The sequence below is a fragment of the Desmodus rotundus genome, chromosome 1 (assembly GCF_022682495.2).
Source record: "Desmodus rotundus isolate HL8 chromosome 1, HLdesRot8A.1, whole genome shotgun sequence".
Classification (NCBI taxonomy): domain Eukaryota; kingdom Metazoa; phylum Chordata; class Mammalia; order Chiroptera; family Phyllostomidae; genus Desmodus; species Desmodus rotundus.
The window spans coordinates 180,043,318-180,063,844 of record NC_071387.1 but is presented as its reverse complement, the minus strand read 5'-3'; positions in this window follow the sequence as shown (position 1 = coordinate 180,063,844).

Below are 20,527 nucleotides of genomic sequence, written 5' to 3'. Positions count from 1 at the left end.
ATTTCACGCACTACATAAAATTTACAAAACTTCTCAATAAATATTGTGGTCACATAAATGATCCCAGGCACTTTAAATAATTTAATTGTAAACTTAAATGGGTACAGTTTCTTTTGAGGTAATGAAATTGTTCTAGAATTAGATACTTATAATCATTGCACAATTTTTATGAATATACTAACATCCATTGGATTAAAGTGGTGAGTTTTATAGGATGCAAATTATATTTCTATAAAAATAAAATTAACCAGGAGAACAGCACAGCCATCAACTAAATCTGCCACTATTTCTTGGGGGCATTTCATCCAGATTCCTAACTGAATGGCTTGTTCTTTAAATGTTCCTCCTAAATGCTTCTTAAATATTAGCAAAAAAGTTTAACATTTCTGTCCATTTCAGCAATAAGTCTAGGTTTTTCAAGTTGTAAGTCATCACTTAGTAAAAGGGTTGTAAAATAAATTTTTTGGATTGGTTCTTTTTTTAGAATAAGTGAAAATATAAAATGAAATGTGTGTGATAGGCAGCAAGTGCAGGTATCATTTCATGAAGTTCCTGTCTCAGTTCTTTATGCACCTGTATTGACACTGGGCCACTATGTAAAATGATTATTAACTGTGGTTCCCAGCTTAAAATTCAGAAGACCTGTGCTGTAAGTCTCCCCTACTGCTGTTCGTGTCCGAGAATGGTGTATGCTGTTGTCATTTCTAGCCATTTCAAGACACAGAAGGGTCACACTGTTAAGCTGATAATGTCTCAAGTGCTTAGAAAGTACTTACTACGTGTAGGAGATTGATAAAGTAAATCAACCCTTTCCATCTACTGGCCAATCCAAGGGACCCACTTACTCTGTCGGTAGAGGAGCCCGACACAGTGCTTCTCCCAGAGCGTGGGTCAGCATCTGTGCACAGGGTCCAGCATGGATGCCTGCAAAAGCCCCCAGGCCATATGGGGGTGGATCTCCACTAAAGGACCCATGTTCTCCTAAAAAGTGTTATCTTTGCCAAAAACACTTATTTCATTTGAGTGTACAGGGTCCTTTTGATCAGGAAAGCTCTAGGTAGCCAGAGGCACCTTCTTCCAGCGAAAGCAGAGATACAGAAGTGAGGCTCAGCACTCATCTTGGTGTCTACAAGCTCAGGCTGCAATAACAAAATACCATCAACTTGAGGGCCTAAATAACAGACATTTATTTCTCACAGTTCAAGAGGATGCAAACTCTAAGAGCAAGGTGTCTGCTGCATAGGCCCCCTCTCTGGCAGAGATGGACACCTTCTTGCAATGCCCTTCCATAACAGCAGAATGAGGGCTGTGCCTCTCTTCCTCTTCTTTTAAGGGCACTGATCCCATCATGGCTCCACCCTCAGGACCTCATCTAAACCTGATTTCCACCCAAAAGCCCCACCTCCACATACCACCAAGTTGGGGGTTACACCTTTATCGTGTGAATTCCAAATGCAAACATTCAATTCACAGCACCAGTGACAACATTTGACATAGAGAATGAAGAAGGCCCTTCCCCTGGATGGACTCTGTGGGGACTATGAGGTGACTTGATACATAAACACTGTGGCTTTGGGGGTCCCCAGAGACCCTGCCATGGGCAGGTATCCATGTAGTCAGAGTGGGTTGGCAGTGCTGGTGCAGAGAGGGGTCCTCAACCAAGTTCACAGGCAGAGGACATTCACCAGGAGGCCCATGGGAGGAGCTGAGGGGAGAGACGCTTGGATGGGGCTAGAATCATTGTATTGACAGGCAAGGGTCAAAGGCACAAACTGTACCTTATTCCTGGAACAGTGACCTCATCAGGACACCATGTTGCTAAGTCCTGGGGAAACATGGGCTTCTTCTGTGCAGAGGGCATGGAAAACACCCAGAAAGGTAAGGTGCTGCTTTCCTATATGTGGGTCATCCAGTGGGTGGTACCATCAATGGATGGCTCTGAATCTCAGCTCCATGGGAGATACTGGATGTAAGTGGAATGGGGAGTCAGGTTGCCATGGGCCATTTACCCTTGAAAAGGGAGCTCAGGAAAAAAGAACAAAGTTAGCCCAAATCTAAAAGCACAGAGGGTGCCATCAGATTTGGCGATCCTCTAAGATTAGTCCTCTTGAGCTCCATTGGACAACCAGAGGCTGTCAGATGGTTTCACTCCAGCAGGGCTGTCACCTATTGGGTTGAATTTAAACGTAAGAAGCACAAAAGAACAGAGGTTAGAAAAACTAATACCGTCCATTCAGTCAATCGAAGTATTATGGGAAGTGGCAAGAGCGTGCCCAGCTAGGCTTGGGATTTTAAAAAGCACTTCAGACTCTTTCTCAAAACTGTCTTTTCTTAAAGATTTTTTAAAAAAATACTTCTAGTTTCAACTGATGTTAAAGAAACACTTGAAACACTTGAATCAGATCTCTCTAATTTACTACCTGAAACCATCAGAAACTTGATTTATAAATGCAGGACACACGGTGGGTAGAGTGGGTAAAATCTAGTAACTGCTAGCAAAAACAGCTCCCCCCAGATCTTGGACTAAACTGATCATATATGTGACTGGTTTTGAGCTACATCAAAGAGAATAAAGTACATGGTCTCAGTGTGACTAAAAGAGGGCTTTTAAGAAGGTTAAGGAGATCTGAATTCTAGGATTAGTTTCTGGCATTGGTTGGCACTTACCCTGGTGAGGTCTCAGCTTCCCACCTGGCTAGGGGACTGTCATCAGCTCAGCATTCAAGGAACATGACCTAGGGAGATGTCCTGGAGGAAGGGCTCCCTGGATTGCTGCACGGGAGAGTGTTAGGGGCACCGGGAAATCCCACTGTGAAATACTGACATACCTTTCTTCAGCCCCTTCTCTCTGGATCATGAGTGGCCTATGACACCTCCAAGGAACTAATGTGCTTGGAGCATTTCTCAAGGAAAGGCTGAGCCCCAGAAGCTCATGAGCTTCTTCTAGTTCTTAGAAAATGTCTTCCACATTTTCCAATGCAACATGCAAATGATGTTTCTTTAAAGGAGCTATGTTCTTCAAATAGTTGCTCACTGAAAATCAAATTTATTGTGCTAAGAATGTCTCTCAGGAGAATAGTCTGCATAAAAAGATTAAATTTTATACATAAATAAATGAAAGAATCTCTTTCTTTTTTAGGGCATCTGACCACCAAGTATGAGAATATCCTAATTTTACAATCTTCTTTTTTTGCTAGATGTTAAATTTGCTTTGATAAGAACAAATGTCTTATTGTGCTGATACAAATAAATAGCCAGGTAGCTTAGTTGGTTGGAACATCTTCCCAATATGCCAAAGTCATGGATTTGATCCCCAGTCAGGGCACATCACACAAGAATCAATCAATGGGTGTGTAAATAAGCAGAACAACAAATTGATGTTTCTCTCTCTCTCCTCTCTGTCTGTCAAATCAATAAATACTTTTTAAAAGAAGAATTAAAGTATAAGCAAAATTGGACAAGGAGTATTTTAATTCTGTTGGTAATATTGTCTCTGTTTATCAATTGGACCTAGGAGCAAAATGGCATTTTGAGACATGAGGAGCCTTAGAGAGTGCCATTTTGCAGGGAAACATTTCTCTAGAACAACTAAATAACTTAGTTAATATGAAGAAGCTGACAAAGTCAAGGGGTAATGAGCATGCACCAAAAACATGAAAGAATCGGTGTAAACATTTGAGCTACTCTGAAATACAAGATGATCTTCTGTGTAGCAGGAGGAAATACTAATATGGACAGAAAAGTCAGATGCAGTTTTTCAAGAATTATTGCATTTCATTTTGCTTTTCTACCACAGTCCAGAGTGTCTCAGTTTCTCCATATTGTAAATTAATTGATTTATTAATTAATACTTTTTAAAAATTAAAGCTTTTTTACAGTGACAATAATACTGTTTGCTATCCTTATAGAAGACATTTGGCATATTTTGTATTGAAATCCCCATTCTTTGAAATCTTTTTCAAATTCAGCTGCATCTAAAAATTATTTTCTCACCAAAGAATCTTAAAGTCATCTCCCCAAGTCCTCAACTCTGTAGTAATATCCATGATGCCATTAGTAATTATTTGTGTTCCATATCTCAGATATCTAAGGCACCATCCCAGTTTTAGAGTTGTAGAATAAGAAAGAAAATGGGTAACTTAGAATCAATGAGCTGTGGAACGTGGCTAACCATCCAGATACATTGAAGCATCTTGAAGAGTCAGCTATTATTAATCTCCCACATCACATCTCTTCTTTTGTCTTTCTAGATTTTTCTTATCTCCTAAAAGTGTCTGGTGAGCATGTTCTCTTTCATCAGCCCAGTGGCCACTTCTTCAGAAAGACACCCCCCAGACCCACCATGGCATAGCATGAAGCCATTGTATCATCATGTATTTCCCTGCCATGGCAGTTGTCACTTTATGTTTACAAAATTTTAGGTGATTGTCTGTGTCCACTCTGAGTGGTGTCATCTTGCTTTTGGTCATGCATTGTCCCCACCTCCAGGACAATGTGGCATCAACCTAGACCCACCACTAACCAGATGGTCCTGTTGGGTGGTAGGTAAACTATCTCTCTGCATCTTCTGTTTCTTATTTCTGTCCAGGGACATCCTTAGTGTCTATTTCATTCACAGAGCTATGAGGGGGGGAAAACTCCAGTCAGCTGCTGACACTTAATATGCTTTCACTTAATTTTCTCCTACTAGTGGCAATTGTGATTAATAACACATACTTGAAGTCAGTTAACCATTCCGTTTCCAGAAGAAGTGGTTTTGAGTAAGCCCAAAGCATGAAAAGAAATAAGCAGAGCAAAGAACAAAATACCAATATAGTGATGAAAAGGAAACATGGGTATTTTTGTCTGTGAAAGAACAAGTTGCAAAGCCAAAGTGATTTCAGAAAAGAAGTTAAAAATTGGGAAACATTGAGTACCATTGATCTGAGTGCTTGCTGCCTCTCCCCTCCTGCTGCCTTGCAGCTGCATGAAATGTTGTCACCCATGAGCATATGTTCCTCTAATCCCATGGCTTTTATTTATTTATTTTTAGATTTTATTTATTTATTTTTAAACAGAGGGGTAGGGAGGGTAAAAGAGAGGGAGAGAAACATCAATGTGTGGTTGCCTCTCATGCACCCCATACCAGGGATCTCGCCTGAAACCCAGGCATGTACCTGGACTGGGAATGGAACCAGTGAACCTTTAGTTTGCAGGCTGTCACTCAATCCACTGAGCCACATCAGCCAGGTATTCCCATGTCTTTTAAAATGACCTAATAGATGCACACATAACCTCTTTTAAAATCAGTGAAAAGCAATGCAATCAAAAGCAGTCTTTGGAAGCCCACATTCGTGTGTGTCTCCACCGCAGTGATGGGTCCCTCATAAACTCACAGGTGCTGTCAGCTCAGTGCTCCACCCACTGGGTGGTGTGACCCAGTTGTGATGACAGCATGGTTCCCACCACCCTCACACTGCTGCAAGTGTAGTTCAGGGCTTAAGTAAAACTATTTGTGAAGAGCTTTCTTTAAAAGACTCTGCCACCATTTCCTCATGCAGGAATGATTTTATTTTTGTTTACTCAAAGGCAGCAACCTGGTGCTTCTACTAACGGAGAGAAGAGTTTGCAATGTGCTTCATCCTGCTCTCGTGACTCCTCACTGACCACTGGTGGTTGAAGACCTCACTTCCACACAATAAGTACTTGGTGCAGTTATGCAGAAACACTTGGCAAGTGGCTGATAACCAAGTCACATGAAGTGGTGGTGGGTTCCCAAGTCCTCCTGGAGAGGTGTGGGCTGCAGGCAGAGAGTGGGGATTGTGAGTTTCCCAGCAGAAGTTCTGTGAGTCTCTCTGCATGTCCGTGTCCCTGTGTTTGTGCCAGCAGGACGGAGGTGCTCCTGTCTCCGGTTGCAGGGCTCCTGCTTAGAGGGGGATGACTATTATTCAATAGACTGGATTTGGGGAGAACATTGACATCCAGATACAATAATGGCTCTAGTTCTCACAATTTCTTAAAACGTAAAACACGTTTTCTTGTGGGTTATAGTATCAGGGTCAAGAGTCTTTCTTTACTTCTCTGGGTCTCGGAAATGTCCACGTTAGTGGTCCCAGGGACAGTCTGTACATGCACAAGATCGCTGCAGTGCCCGGCGAAGTGGAGAAGCAGAGTTCCTTCCTTCAGCCCCTTCTGTTTTTCTGTGTCCCTCTCCACTTTGATAATTTTTAGCTCTGCTCAAACTGTGTCTTTGTGTTATTTCAACATACCTCCTTTCCCTTTCATCCTGGGAGAAAGGTGGCCACGGTTGCTAACGCACTGTGAACAGTGCTCTGCTCTGCTTTCACTACAGGGGCAGCCAAGGCTTTGGGCGCCACAGCTGAACAAGTCATTTCAACACCTCCGTCCATGTATGACCGTGAAAAAGTGTTTGCTTTGCCAGGTTTATATTTGTCTGTCCCTATCAGATGCATTTGCAAGGGTTGTAATGTTTTTAGAGTTGATGTTTCCATTGATTCTAAGAGAGAAGCTATCTGTGCATCTTACAAACATTGTGGCCCTAGTACTTACCTGCATAGGTGTAGGACCTGGCATGCTTATCAATGGCATGAAGTCCTATCATGTTGAGTTTGCAGCTGATCATCTCTGCCATCATTGCAAGTGGCAGGAAAGGGATTTCCCATCTGTTTCTCCAGCACATTGTATTTTAGGGGGTTAGTCCTTTTTCAAGAAAACCTGGAGACCCTATAGATCAACGTTTCTTATATCAGCATCTCTCTGGTCAAGTCACAAAGGGAACAAAACCAGGAAAGAAAAGCATCCACTCACTCTCCCATCCCTGCCTCTGCCCAGTAGTAGGAGCAGCATGAATGGTAGCCAGAAGGCAATGAGGCCTCAGACTCTGTGCCTGTTGAAAACAGAAACCTCTCCTGGAAATCTCAGCAGTCCAGTGTTTCCCAGGTAGCTTGGATTGCCCATTCCCTCCAACCCAAACAAGAACAAGACGGAAAGACTAGAAAGCACGCACATCAGTGTGCAGGCCCTTTGGACACGTGGTGTGGAGTGCCTGGCCTGGCCGTGCCTAGGAGTGTGAGTCGTGGAACAGATACTGTGTGTGGCCAAGGACCAGTGCTGTCCTGCCTCTGACTCTGGGCCAGCCCCCTGCTCTCCTCCACCTGGTTTCCTCCCCCATGATGAGGCTGGTTATTAAACAGACATAAGTGCATCCGTCTAAAGATTCTGTGAATGTACTTGTGCATCTGTCATGCAGCAAGTAGTCATTATGTGTCTGCTATTGACTGTGGAAGGTCAGGAAGAATTGCTGAAAAGTCAGAAAAAAAGGGAATGATACAAGCTATGATGATATATAACAAACTCTGTCTTATTAATTCTCAAAAAGAAAAAAAAATAGTGAAAGAGGAAAAGAAAGGTCGAGAGTGATAAGGACAACTAACCGATATGCATTCCACACCAACCGTGGAAGAGAGTCCCTCCATTCTAGGATCTGAATGTGACAGGAGATGACTTAGAGAATGTCCCATTAGTCCTACCTAGTCTGATAGCTCTCATAATTCACTCAAATAATCACAGGTCACTTTCAAAGTCAATGTTGCTACAAAAACTTTTCACAAAGGCCCCACAAATACACACAGAGAAACACAAACTAAAAAGGATAACATTGTACAATTATGAAATGATTATGAACAATGTTAAATGTGTTAGTGGCTAGATTTTGTAATTAATAAAACACTTAATAGAAGACATTAAATAGAAGAAGAATATCACAACTTGTATGCATTTCAGAATATAGAAAGGGGTCGGTTGTTAATAACTACGCTATGAACTTACAAAAATGTGAATAAAGTAACAAGAATAATTAGAGAACACCAGTATTTGGGGGCAGCAGAAGAATTCAGCATCTTGTGTGAAACTGGGGAGTCTAACTGTAAAACTGTTTCACACCTCTAGGACTCTTTAAATTATATCTAATTTGAGAAACCCAAAGGGATGCTTTTAGGAACTGAAGTATAAACTTGTAGGAAAGATGGTAAATGTAGCCTACTCAAGGAAGGGTATATACTGCCTGAGTATTTTTGGCAAGAAAGCTGGACAAAGAGCCTTCATTCAACAAGGAGCTCCTTAGATTTTCTTCTCCGTCAGAAAAGCATCGTCTGGCTCAAGCTCCACTTTTTAGGCAGCCCTCTCTTTTCAAAGCACTGCTGACTAATATACCATCATATCTGCATGCATTTTCCCACCCATTTAAAATATTAGATGCTATCAAATGGTTAAGCATAAATATCAACAACTTTCTTTTAAGAATGAAGTATTTTAATAACAAACTTTGCAGTTGTTTGTATGTTTTCTAGACCAAAAGAAACCCAAATGGTTTTCTCCCACTGTGAGTATTTAGATTTTCACTCATGACACAGGCCAGGCCTGAAGCCCATGTGTGTGACCCAGCGCGTGTGTCTGAAGAGGACGGTGGTATCCGTTTCTTTTGGCACCGAGCACGGAACGGCGCTCCTGACCCACATTCCACTGGAGTTATTAGTCAAAGTAATAGTTTATTTTTTTCACCAGAAAAATAAACCGTGATGCACTCAGCACAGCAGTTCCCTGAGCTGTACTCAGGCTTTGTTTGACTTAGGAAGTGCTCTTATTGTGAAAAATTATTCAATAATGGATGAGGAGTCTGAGAAAACTTCTCCCGCACAACATTAATTTGCCAGAATTATATGGCACTGCCACTAAAAGGGACCACCAAGGGTTATCTGGGGGCTGACGGGGCCAGAGGAGAAAACGCCCCCAGGACAGAGTCCCTGGCGCCTCCCTCTGTGCCCTGCCGCCTTCCTGGGAAACACAGGTTGCCTGCTTCAAACAAACAAAATAGTTGATCAGTTTTTTCAGGGTACACTTAAACAGGAGTACAGGTACAGGGTGAAAACGTGTGCTAAGTTATGGGCTGTGACAAAAGCCTGTTAGCTCTTAGAATTCCCAAATGTACACTACACTATTCATTCTTTCTTTTTTTCTTATATATAGGGGACTTGTGTGTTTTTTTTAGAATGTGCATTTTTTTTTATTTTTATACTTGTTTTCTTTTTAAGTATATTTTATTGATTATGCTATTACAGTTGTCTTATTTTTTTCTCCTCTTTTTCCCCCTCCACCCTGCAACAACCCCTCCCTCCAGCATTCCCCCACCTTAGTTCATGTCCATGGGTCTTATGTATAAGTTCTTTGGCTTCTCCATCTCCCGTGTTATTTTTTGTGTGTGTGTGTGTGTGTTTAATTTATTTTTTGTTATTGTTTCATAAATTACTTTATTATTGTTCAACTACAGTTGTCTACATTTTCTCCCCACCACTCCCCCCCACACCAGCCAAACCCACCTCCCTCCCTTGTTTCCACCCTCCCCCTTGGTTTTGTCCAGGAACTACTATAAAGGACACTATTCATTCTTTAAATGTCCCTAAATCTAGGTTTCATCCAGGACTCACATAACCATTGTTTTAAATTTAGGCAATATTTTAGGTTGGTGAGGACTCACCTTTACTGTCTGTAATATTCATTGGTTTTTAACATAGTTTTTTATTGATTTTTAGAGAGGGGGAGGGGGAAGAGAGAGAGAAAAAGAGAGAAACACTGATTTTTGTTGTTCCACTTATTTATGCGTTCACTGGTTGATTTTTGTATGTGCCCTGACTGGAGGTCAAACCCACAGCCTTAGAATATTGGGACAGTGCTCTAACCAACTGAGCACCCAGCCAGGGTTAACATAATCTTGAGAGATTCAATTTCTTGCAGACCCGGTCATGTCGCATCTCTCTCTCTGCTCCTCTTTTGTTACTGTCTCCTAGGTTGTCCCTGTGACATTTCACAGGTCCTTACCTCCTTGACTCTGAGGTTTCAGGGGTCTCAGGAGATAGTAGCTTGATGAATACCTGCCCCCCAGTTCAGACAATGACTACTTTTCACAAGAGGTATCCCACACTCAAGCACCTTCCCCAGGACCATCTCCATTTTCTTAAGGACAGGTCCCTAGCGATGTGATCCTGAGACTTTGTGGGTGCCACTCTGCCTCTGAACCTTGTTTCATCTGAAAACAGTCACTCTGGAGAATCTCCATTCTTTTCCTCCTGGAGTACTGAACACTGAGTCTCCTCCTCTTCCTCTACCAGGGCTGCCAACAACTAGTAGGCACCCTTAGCATCCCTGGGGATTTCAGAAGCACAAATACAACAGACTGAACGAAGGGACTTGCTTCCTGCTTTTCTATCTGACAACCCCCAACTGGGAGAGGAAACAGAAAGAAGAGAAGAGCCTGGAAAACACAAAGTTTTGAGTGTTCCCCAGGGCCTGCGGCTGGTCCCTGTCAGCATCCACAGGCACTTTAAGCTGCTCCCAGGCCAGACACAAATTCTAAACAGGGTCACAGTGACATACCTGTCTCGTCCAGAGCCCCCAGAGCTATGGAGTACAGCCTCACTGCCTCCGGGTCACGTCTGGGTTTCTGGGGTGCCAGCCCTTAGATCATTTCTCTATAAGATTTAAATAAACAAAAACAGAATGTCTATGTTATGTCATTTTGTTGACAACTCTAATGATAGATGCCATAGTATTTTGGGCAACATAATCTTTTCTACTAAAAATCTTCCTCAAGATTATGTATCTTCAAATTTAAATATACATATATAGGAATTATATCAGAGAGTCAATTCGTTATGAAATAAAATTGTGAATGAGTGTGTGCTGGGTTGGCTGAGAAATTTCAAGATTCGGGGTGGAGTTAGAGCAAAGTTATGATACATGTTAATTCAAAGAGGTAGCAGCCAAAATTAGAGAATCAAAAGGACTCATGAAGCCCCTCAGTTTTGAGAACTAATGATTTTTGCCTCATCATGCCCCGTCCAAGCCTCCCCCACACCACACCCATGTATCTGATAGATCTTAATCCCATCTTTAAACTCACAGGCCAAAGGTGTGGCTGGTACCACTGGCCCTGGGCAGCTGATCTGGGGTCTTGTAAGAGAAAAGGGCTGTTCCCTCCTCAGAGGTACAGTGAAGGCTCGTGGGAAGTTGGGCTCTTCTGGAGGGTAACAGGGAGAACCCAAAGAGGTCATTAGAAAGAAGCCCTACATCCCAGAGGGTGTGAGGCTTCACAAGGTGTCATGGGGCCCTGGGCATAGGTGGGCACATATCTCCCAGCCATGATCCCTATAACAAGTCAACGTAGGCACAGGGCTCAGCCTGAATCAGCATGGTGACCGCCTGAGGTTGGGGGCAGAGGTCATGTGGCTCAGCTCTCTTCCATTTCTCCCTTTCCATCAGAGAAGCTGAGAGCTTAAGTGCTTTTGTGTTTAGTCATTTATAAATAGTCCCTGCTATAGCATTTCTAAACACAATGGGAAGTGTTTAGCTTTTCCCAGAGTGACATGGGACCCTGGGATGGCCCAGCACAGATCTGCCAGCGTGGAGGACCTGCTTTCCCATGCTAAGCCATGGCAAAGAAGTGGTCAGTACTGGGAATGTTTTGTTTCCACTTAGCTGCTCTGCTCCTACACTTTGATTTCCAAGGCTGAGACCACAGGCTCCCAGTCTCGAGCTGGGGAGAATAGTTCAAAGAGGGAATAGTATAAGTGGTTTGCTGGACCCTGCTCCCCATGTGAAAGTGGCCTTGAAGTCTGCACCCTTACTTAGCATTCTCTACAGCCCAGCCTCCGCCACTCCGCCTGGGCTTTGAGCGCGCCAGGCGGGAGCCCTGACAAAGACCCCCTGACAAGATTTCAATAAAAAATGACAGAATCACAGAAGGACGAAGGAATGAAGTTGCACTCCGTGAAGCATATTTGAAAGTAAAATAAACAAGCTTTCCTCTCGATTTATGAAAAATGATTTAAAATATATCCAAGAAGTTGTTTTATTTGTGTCTGTGCAGGAGAACCTTGTTGAAAGCAAGTGGCAACACTTCTCCCTTAAATTAAAACTAAGCATCCTTTTTATGTTGTGATAATTGCTGCATTTACTTCATTTAAATAAAGAAAAATATCACACTGTGATGGAATTTAAACTATGAGGAGACTTTCATCTTTGAACAATTACATGTTACTCTAACATATTAAGATGCAATTAGTAGGACTGGAATATTTCCAGAGTGTAGGCTTCTAATATTTTCTGAATAATTTCTTTAAAATATTTTTTTCTCTTATTATGCTTTCCTATTGCTTCTGTAATTATTTTAATTATCATTTCCAGAGGATGTTTTGCAGCCAAGCCTGGGAATGGGGTTTTACAAACGCAGGGCCACTCACTAAGATAAATGGAACTACCTACGTGTCTAAGTCACCAGCAACCAGGGGGAGCGCATGATTTTAACAAGTCCCCATGGAAAGGGACGCACTGTGGTACATGGTTTTAACTCCATATCCCCATTTTTATCATAAACAAAAAGCTAATTATGACCCATGGTGGGGGGAAGGGGTTTTCATGTGAAAACAATAATTCACAATGCGTATTTATCTAATGATGCGGTGGGGATCCCAGAGTACCAATGTCATGGGTTTATTAAGGTGACATTTCAGTTTTTAAAACTATTTGCCTGAAGCAAGACTCTCCTTTTCTTGCCAGCATTTGGGTATCTATTGTCAAGAGTGAGCTTTTGTATACAAAATGGCAGCTGCTGAAATAAGTATAACACATATGACCAATTTCTTGAAGAAAAATAGAGTGCTATTTGGACATTTTTGTACAATTAATCTATCATTTTAATGATTTGTTAATTCTTTGTAAATTTTCCATGAGGAAGACTAATTTTTACTTTGAAAAAAAAAAAAGATGTCCTCAAAAGGCTGAAAGGATGGATCGGTGCATTCCCTCCTGCCCTCCCATCCCCTTTCTCCTTTCCAATGGAAACATCACCTGCTTGAGAGAATGTGAGACATACTAGAGAAAGCTAAGAACTCCACATGTGTGCCTGCTCTCTGCCAGGAAGGATTTCATGCATCTGAATTTAGCCTTGCAGCTGCACCTTTCAGGGACAGTTGGCCCCCGAGCAGCCCTCGAGTCTGGCCCCACGAGAACTGCCTTTGGGGCAGAATCCCATTGTGTCATATCTTTTTCACTGGTAGATTCTTCAAAGGGCTGCAAACAAGCAGCCTTACACCTATAGGAAGCAAGATTGTTTGGGCCATAATGTCCATGGAAATCACTGGATGTAAATTGTAATGCCCTAGGATCTAGAGAACATGAAAAAGGAACAAGAATGGCCTAGGCTGTCACAAGCCCTTGATGATGTGACTTGAAACATGCAGCCCATGCCACAGCACAGGATGCAGGAGGAAGGATGAGCTGATGAGGGCCAGCCAAGGAAGAGCCATGCAATAAGCACCAGGTCAGGTGTCCTGCAGGAGACAACCTTCCATAATGGGAGCCACTGCTAGCATGGGGCCAGCCTTCCCGCATCGGTGCCAGTCGGGATCTGAGACTTTCCAAGTGACTTTCACTGAGGGTATGTGCTTTACACAATAGCCCTGGTAACAAAAAATTGATAATACATTTAATGCTCAAAAATGGGATTTTTTTCCAATAGGGGTATGAGACAATGACAAATTTCTTTTTTCAACTAAGACTGATTGATTGATTGATTGATTATAAATCAAATGTTCTTGTTTAGAAGAGAGTTTTCTTCTCTTTACCTAAGGATCTAGATGCTGAAAAATGATGACTAGTGTCATCATTATAAAGATGTTTACCATGTGGAGAAATAGATATTAAGGTCTGTTAAGATTGTAGAGGTAGATACTATGCAAATAAATACAGGCTGTCAGCATGAGTCCATTTGATGAGAATGTGATGAAGGCCGTGAGTGTCTAAGTTGTAAGAAGACAATGTATATGGACACCTCCACGGTGTTTCTCGTTTAGTTGGGTCCTGGAAGTTTTGGGAATAGGTGCTGAAGGAGAGGGATGACTTTTACCAGACATGTGCTGGGTCCAGACATGAGCTAATCGTTTTATATACACCACTCTGTTCATGAGGTAAATTGCACCTGAACCCTATTTTAGACATGAGAAAATTTAGGCTTCGGCAGTTTAATAAACCTGCACAAAGCGACAAAACCAAATGTTGACATTAGATTTTATGCTTTCTTGCCTCCAGAATCTGCCATCTGAGGTACCTTGCAGAGCATTTGCTAGGAAAGATGTAACCTTTCATGTACGAAGGTATGGGCAACAGACTGAGTTTGAAGCAAAAACAACCGGAGATAATCGGTTAAACTACTTATTTTACTTTGTGGAGGTGAGAACCTGCCCAGTGGTTAGAGGTGAAACCCTCTAATGCTGTCTGCTGTCACAGAGAGTTTTCTTCTTGAGGTGCCATGGGCAATGGTAAGAAAAATTTTTAAAAATAAATAAGCATGGATAAATAAACCCCAAATAGAAAACAGAGTAGAGGCAAAAGTAATAAAAGGAACTCATTACCTTTGTACCCCTTTCCAATATTTTTCAAACAGTGATGAAGGGTATCCTACTGGCCCACCCATTTGAGCGTGGCCCTACCGATTTGGCCATGCTCATAACTGAAACCACATGATACATTTCCCTAGTATATCACCTTTCATCATCAATGTAACTTTTTTTTTACCAAATCAATTGATCCTAAAACAAAAGAAGTCTAAAAAGAATATAACATTATCCAGTTGTAGTCAAGAAACTAACTAGTTGACAACCACTTATAAGAGCTATGTGGTGATAACAGAGAGACAAAAATTCACTTGCCGTGATCAGCAATATCAAAAATTCACTTAGACCCGTTACTGCTTTTCAACATCTCTTCACCTATACACATTTCATTCATGTAGGTTCATGTGATTCATGTATTCATTCTAAGTATTCATGTGATTGGCTAAATCTACAGCCTACGTATGCTTGTATTAAACAGAAGTGTTATTAAATTATTTAAGAGATTGAGGCAACTCAGAGTTGACAGATTATGAAAAATTTTACCTTTTGATTTATTTTGATTTTATCTTTTATTCACTTACTCATCCTTTATTTTTCTACCAGATTAATCCTTCTACAATTCTCCCCATTGTGGTGTTCTTTCTTCCATGCCCTCAGTCCCTCTCTCTTCCCCAATAACATCAATATAATATAAACCCCTGAACGAAGCTCACATTCTCTTTCTTTTCTTGACTTGGAGTCACATGACTGGGTCTATTTTTAATTTTGCTGTATTATATTTTGTGATGTTGCCTTTGCTACCCATTTTCTCATAAATCCAGTATAATAATATTTACCTTGGATATGTCTCCGCATGTTGAAAGATTGTACTGAAACAGTGTTAACTTAGATCAACATTTATCTAGTGCTGTTTTAAGCAGGAAGGAGAGTGGCCACACCCATCCTTGGTGGAGCTCACGTCTGGTGGACGAGACTGACCATGCAGTGCATGGGCTTCAGTTGGTGACAGATGTGGTTGTCCTGGGAGTCAGCAGGCAGCTGTCTCAAGTAGGTGGGGAAGGATATTCGGTCTCTGAGAAGGTGGTGTTTGAGGAAAGAATGGGGTAGAGTGAGGTACAAGCTCGGCACATATTTGGGGGGAGAGCATTTCCAGCAGAGAGAACAGCCAGTGTAACTGTCTCAAGGTGGAAATAACTGTCATTAAAAGCAAAGGACATTTTCAACCATCTTAACATTTTTGATAAAATTGTGTTGTACTAGAGTTTTGTGTGTAAGTTTGATGAGTTATTTAGAAAACCTTATTAGAAGTAGAACTTATGAAACAAAGTGCAAGAATACTTTTGAGGCTTCTCATTAGCATTGCCAGTATCTTCAATTGATTTTTTTCCTTAATTTGCCTAAGTAAATGTCTCTATATAAGAATTTACATTCTGTTATATCTTGAATATAAAGAATGAAAGTTTCTCTCTATGTGACAAGAAATGGGAAAGAAATGGGAAGCTCTTTTTCCATAAGTCACCTATGATAATCACTGTTATTTGCAAGTGCATTTTTTTTTTTTTTGCTTACTGGTTGGAGCAAATAGTTTGTGTTAGTTTATTGGCTTTTTGTATATCTTCTTTTGTAAATCAGATATTCATAGTCATTGCCAGTTTTTCAATTAGTAAAACTTATTGATTATATGAGCTTTTATATATTAATATTTTTAAACTGGATTTGTAATATTTTCTAACTTATCATGTTCCTTTTAATTTATATGGTATTTTTCACAAATAAAAATTTTATATTTTTATGATATTAAACATCAGTAGTTCCCTTTGTTGTTTATTATTTCCCTTTACTATTTAGAATGGCTTTACCCACTGCCCAAGGTTTCGGGTTCCAGCTTTGACATTTAACACTAATCCTTCTGTAATCCTGTTGCTGTTTTGAGAAAAGTAGATGTATAATTATTATTGTTGTTTTTGCTGTTTTATGGTTCGTCTGTTTCCCCATACCATTTGTCAGCTACTTCCTCCATCCCTCCTTCACAGTACTTTCAAATGGCAATAAACCTGAATGCATTCAGTTCTTAAACTGAAACTGCCATTGTTAAAATCTCCTTGTTTTACAAATCGAAGACACTAAGAAAATGTGAATTCATTCCTGATCCTGAGGACGGTGCCAAGAAACAGCTCAGGCTGGGCTCTGGTTCCTCTGGCTGAGCCTTGCTTAGCTCTGTCCTGGTGGATGTTCCAACCTGCTGACTGTGGTCACTGCAGACCTGCAACCCCAGGGGATCAGGGAACAAATGCCTCTTCCCAGATAGCCCTCAGGAAGTCCAACTTCACCTGCGGGCATCTTTTTTCAAAGAATTAGGAGAAGCCTTACAGAACTCTTGAGTCTGAAATGATCCTGCAAAATGGCCAGCAGGAAGTTCTCTTTCTGTAGCTTGTGTTAGAAGGTTTGAGGTGTTTTCAATGTCTTTGAAATCACACATCTCCCACACACGGAGGACTTGCTGATCAGTGAACACTTATTTGTTGTAGAGTTTGGTGACTTGACAAGAAGAAGAGAAGGCACATTTTATTTAAAATTGACTAGAAAATAAGATTATGGGGCATGACTTATTTTGTGACTTTACTTTGCAATTTTTATATTCTAACAAAATTGCTTTCTGACTATGTATTTAAATATATCAAGTTGTTTAGCAACTTGCATAAAGGATTAGAGTGGACTCTTAAATTATATGATTCAAATGAATGGTATTTCTTGTTTTTTTAATTAAAAGCAAGCTTCCTTTGAGATCTGTTAGAAAATTAACTTAAATTACGTTAATTCAATATAACTAAGAAAATAATTATGAACAGTTCATGTCATGCTTCAAAATTTCTTATAACAAAGCTGCATTTGCAAGACAGCCTTATTTAAAATAAATTAATATTAATTTATATATTTTGTGTATTTTTATGTCATATGTTAATGAGTGATATTCAAAATTATATACAAAATTAACATCTCAGGTAAAAAGTACATAATTTTTAAATTAAACATTTTTCTAAGTAAAAATGTTAATTCAGAAAAAAAGGAGTTGTTCTCTTAAAGTATATTTTTGGCAATCACTATAAAATTATTTTAAAATATAAGTGAGTTTGATATTTTATCTGTCATAAAATAATTTTCAAATGATCATAACTTTTCTGAAATCGAAGTGATTCAAAACTCTACTTTGAGAAATATTATTTTTAATGCAGGTACTCAATGGAATATATACATGATAGAGTCTATCTATCGTTTATAGTTATCTTTCTTTCCTTGAAAAAGTTACTTGAAACAAATTTAAATAATATGATTAAAAACCACCACAATTATAATGTTGATTGGCCCATGAGCTCTGCACTATCCTCTACTGAGTCTCTTCTCAACTCTCACTTTGTGGGGTTGGCTTCCTGACTTCTTCCACAGAGATGTTACCCATGAGGTTGTCCTAATTGCCCCTTCTCTCTCCTCCCCACTCTTTCTTAGTGGTGGTATGAGGTGGGGTAGAGGGTCTCATTCATTACTAAGTTTCACATTTGGATATTGTCTCCAAACCCACATAGCTGTCTCTTGAGGCAACTCGTGCATACCCAATCTGCAGGTGACTCCAACTCAGCAGATTCAAACCCACCTGTCGGCTCTTTTTACATAGGTCTAGCTTTTACATAGGTCACATTCTGTGACCCTTTTACATAGGTCTATCTTTCCCCTATGCCTCCTTGGAAGAAAATTGATGTCTTCATCTTGAAGTCAGTGTTTTGTGGAGTTTTTGTCCCCAAACAAAGGAGCTGTGCTGTGTTTCTGGGTCTGACAAGGGGCTTAGATTTTTAGGGAGCAGGTGGGGAGGAATGAGGAATGGTTTACCTCTAATTTTTAGATGTCACCCCCTCAGGCCACTAACAAAGCTCATTACCCTCTAGCTCCTTGAGGCCCAGCAGCTCTCCTGGTACCACTCCTGAAACATGGAGGTGGTGGTAAGATTTCCAGGGCCCTGTCCCCCTATCCAAGTCTCACTAAATTCACTGGTTCTCAGGCAGGAAGCAGAGCAGGTCCCTCAGTCTTCACTCCCTTCTGGCCCCAGGCAAAAGAACTCTCTTCCCATGACTGTGTGTGGGAAGGAAGGAGGACAGACAGGGTGGATGAGCAAGGCTGCCTTCCTCCAGCTATGCCAGGACACTGGGCCTCACTTTCCTCCATGTTTCCTTCAGGGGCCCCTGCATAATCTTCAGAATGGTTCAGGGCTTTTGGAAACAAATTTCACATCCATAGATTTTCCTGTAGGTGGAAAAGTATGGGTCTGTTCTCCATTTATAAGGAGAAAAGGTAAACAGAACACATAGTAATAAAAAAATGGTAATATCACAAAATAGTATCCACGAGTTAATGCATGCAACTTTTCACATTAAGGAAATACACAAAAGCAGATAGATCTTGATTTATTTGCAGAACAGCTGCTTCCATGGGAAGACCCCCTCTCTGGAGAAGACCAGTGAGAAAGTGGAAATCTCTGAGTGTCAGACTAGAGCCTACACATGATGGATGCAGCAGCAACTGTGTTGGTATTTTCCAATTTTCTTTTTCTGAGTCTTCACATCAATGGAAACAACAACGAAAAGGGATTTTCCAACAGACAATGGAAACCACACAAAAAGATATACATCTCAAGTGCCCAATAATAGTACACCCACCATGGCCAAACGCTGATCTAAGAATGAATGTGCCCCCTACAGGAAGTGAAATGTGTGCCATTGAGTAATAGACGAAATAGACGGCAGCTCCTGCGGAGTTAAGAAGCATGATGTAGAAAAGTCTATTCTTGTCTGAAGGCATCCCTCTCCTTTTGCAGTGTTGACAGTGAAGGACCACAGATAGAAAAGTGTAACCAATATGACGGTGTCCTCATCGCTTGCATCAGGTGTAGGGATCTAAACTGGGGAAATAATAACACCCCCAACTGCGGAGTCCTCAAGGGCATTATTATTTTAAATGCTGTAAGGGTAAGTCCACCTTTTGTCACCAAAAATATCAAGGAAAGATAACTGCAGAGCAGTGTGTTTGCTATAAATCACCAGAAGCAAGCTGCACGAGATCCTGAGTTATAGTGCAGAAACGCCCCCTCTAGTCCAGGGTCTGGGCTTTTTCTTACCGCTGATAAATAAGTCTCAGATGTCCACAGGGTTTGCATTGCAAATGTTCTGGAATTGTTTCTTCTTTGTCTTCCAACTCCCTTGCTCCAGAGGGGTTTTTCCTTCCATATTTGCTTATCCTGATGTTTCCCTTTGCATAAGAAACAATCCCATAATCCTGTGGATCAAAGAGCACAGGGTTTATTGACTGACTTCCTGGTGTCAGAGGTTAGGACGCGCTGTCAGACACAGGGGATATTAGGAAATAAAAAGGGTTACAAATATGAAAGCGGGGGATAAAATGCCAGCACCAAAGACATCTTTAATGCTCTAATAATCAGCTGCAGTAGATTTTATATGCAGCTGGGGCAGCCAGTTCAGCAATCTGAATAAGAAAACAAATGGTCCCCAGCTCTGCGGATAAGATCCAGGGATACCCTCTCTGCACCAGCAGCCCCAGAGGCAGCACAGAGGAGGTTGGAGCAATGGCCCCCCCAGGGCCATTTCACAGAGGAACATCTGAAGGCGGAGGGGCTAAGCGACTCCTCAAGTTCACGCCAGAATGCTGCATAGATTGAATTAGGTGTCTTCTGTATGTTTGTGAAAACAATGTCTTATCTAATGCCAAGTCTCCAAGTGGCAGAACAGTGAAGGGTTTGTTTCACAGTTTTGGCAGAATAAACCCTAATGTCCACCTTTGCCTACTATGCTGACATTTTAATTAACCTAATTAGACCAAATTAGTTTGCTTTTCGAGAATTGCCATCTCTCTTGACTAAGAGACCAAAAGTGCACAACCAAGGTTGATGGCCTTAGTATCATGAGGCCCATTTCCAAACAGTTGAACACACCTGATTCAGGAAGAGATGAATGTGCAGTTTTGTATGTCTGACCATCAAAGCATCTTCACAAGCTCAGTGACTGTTTACAGAAGACTAA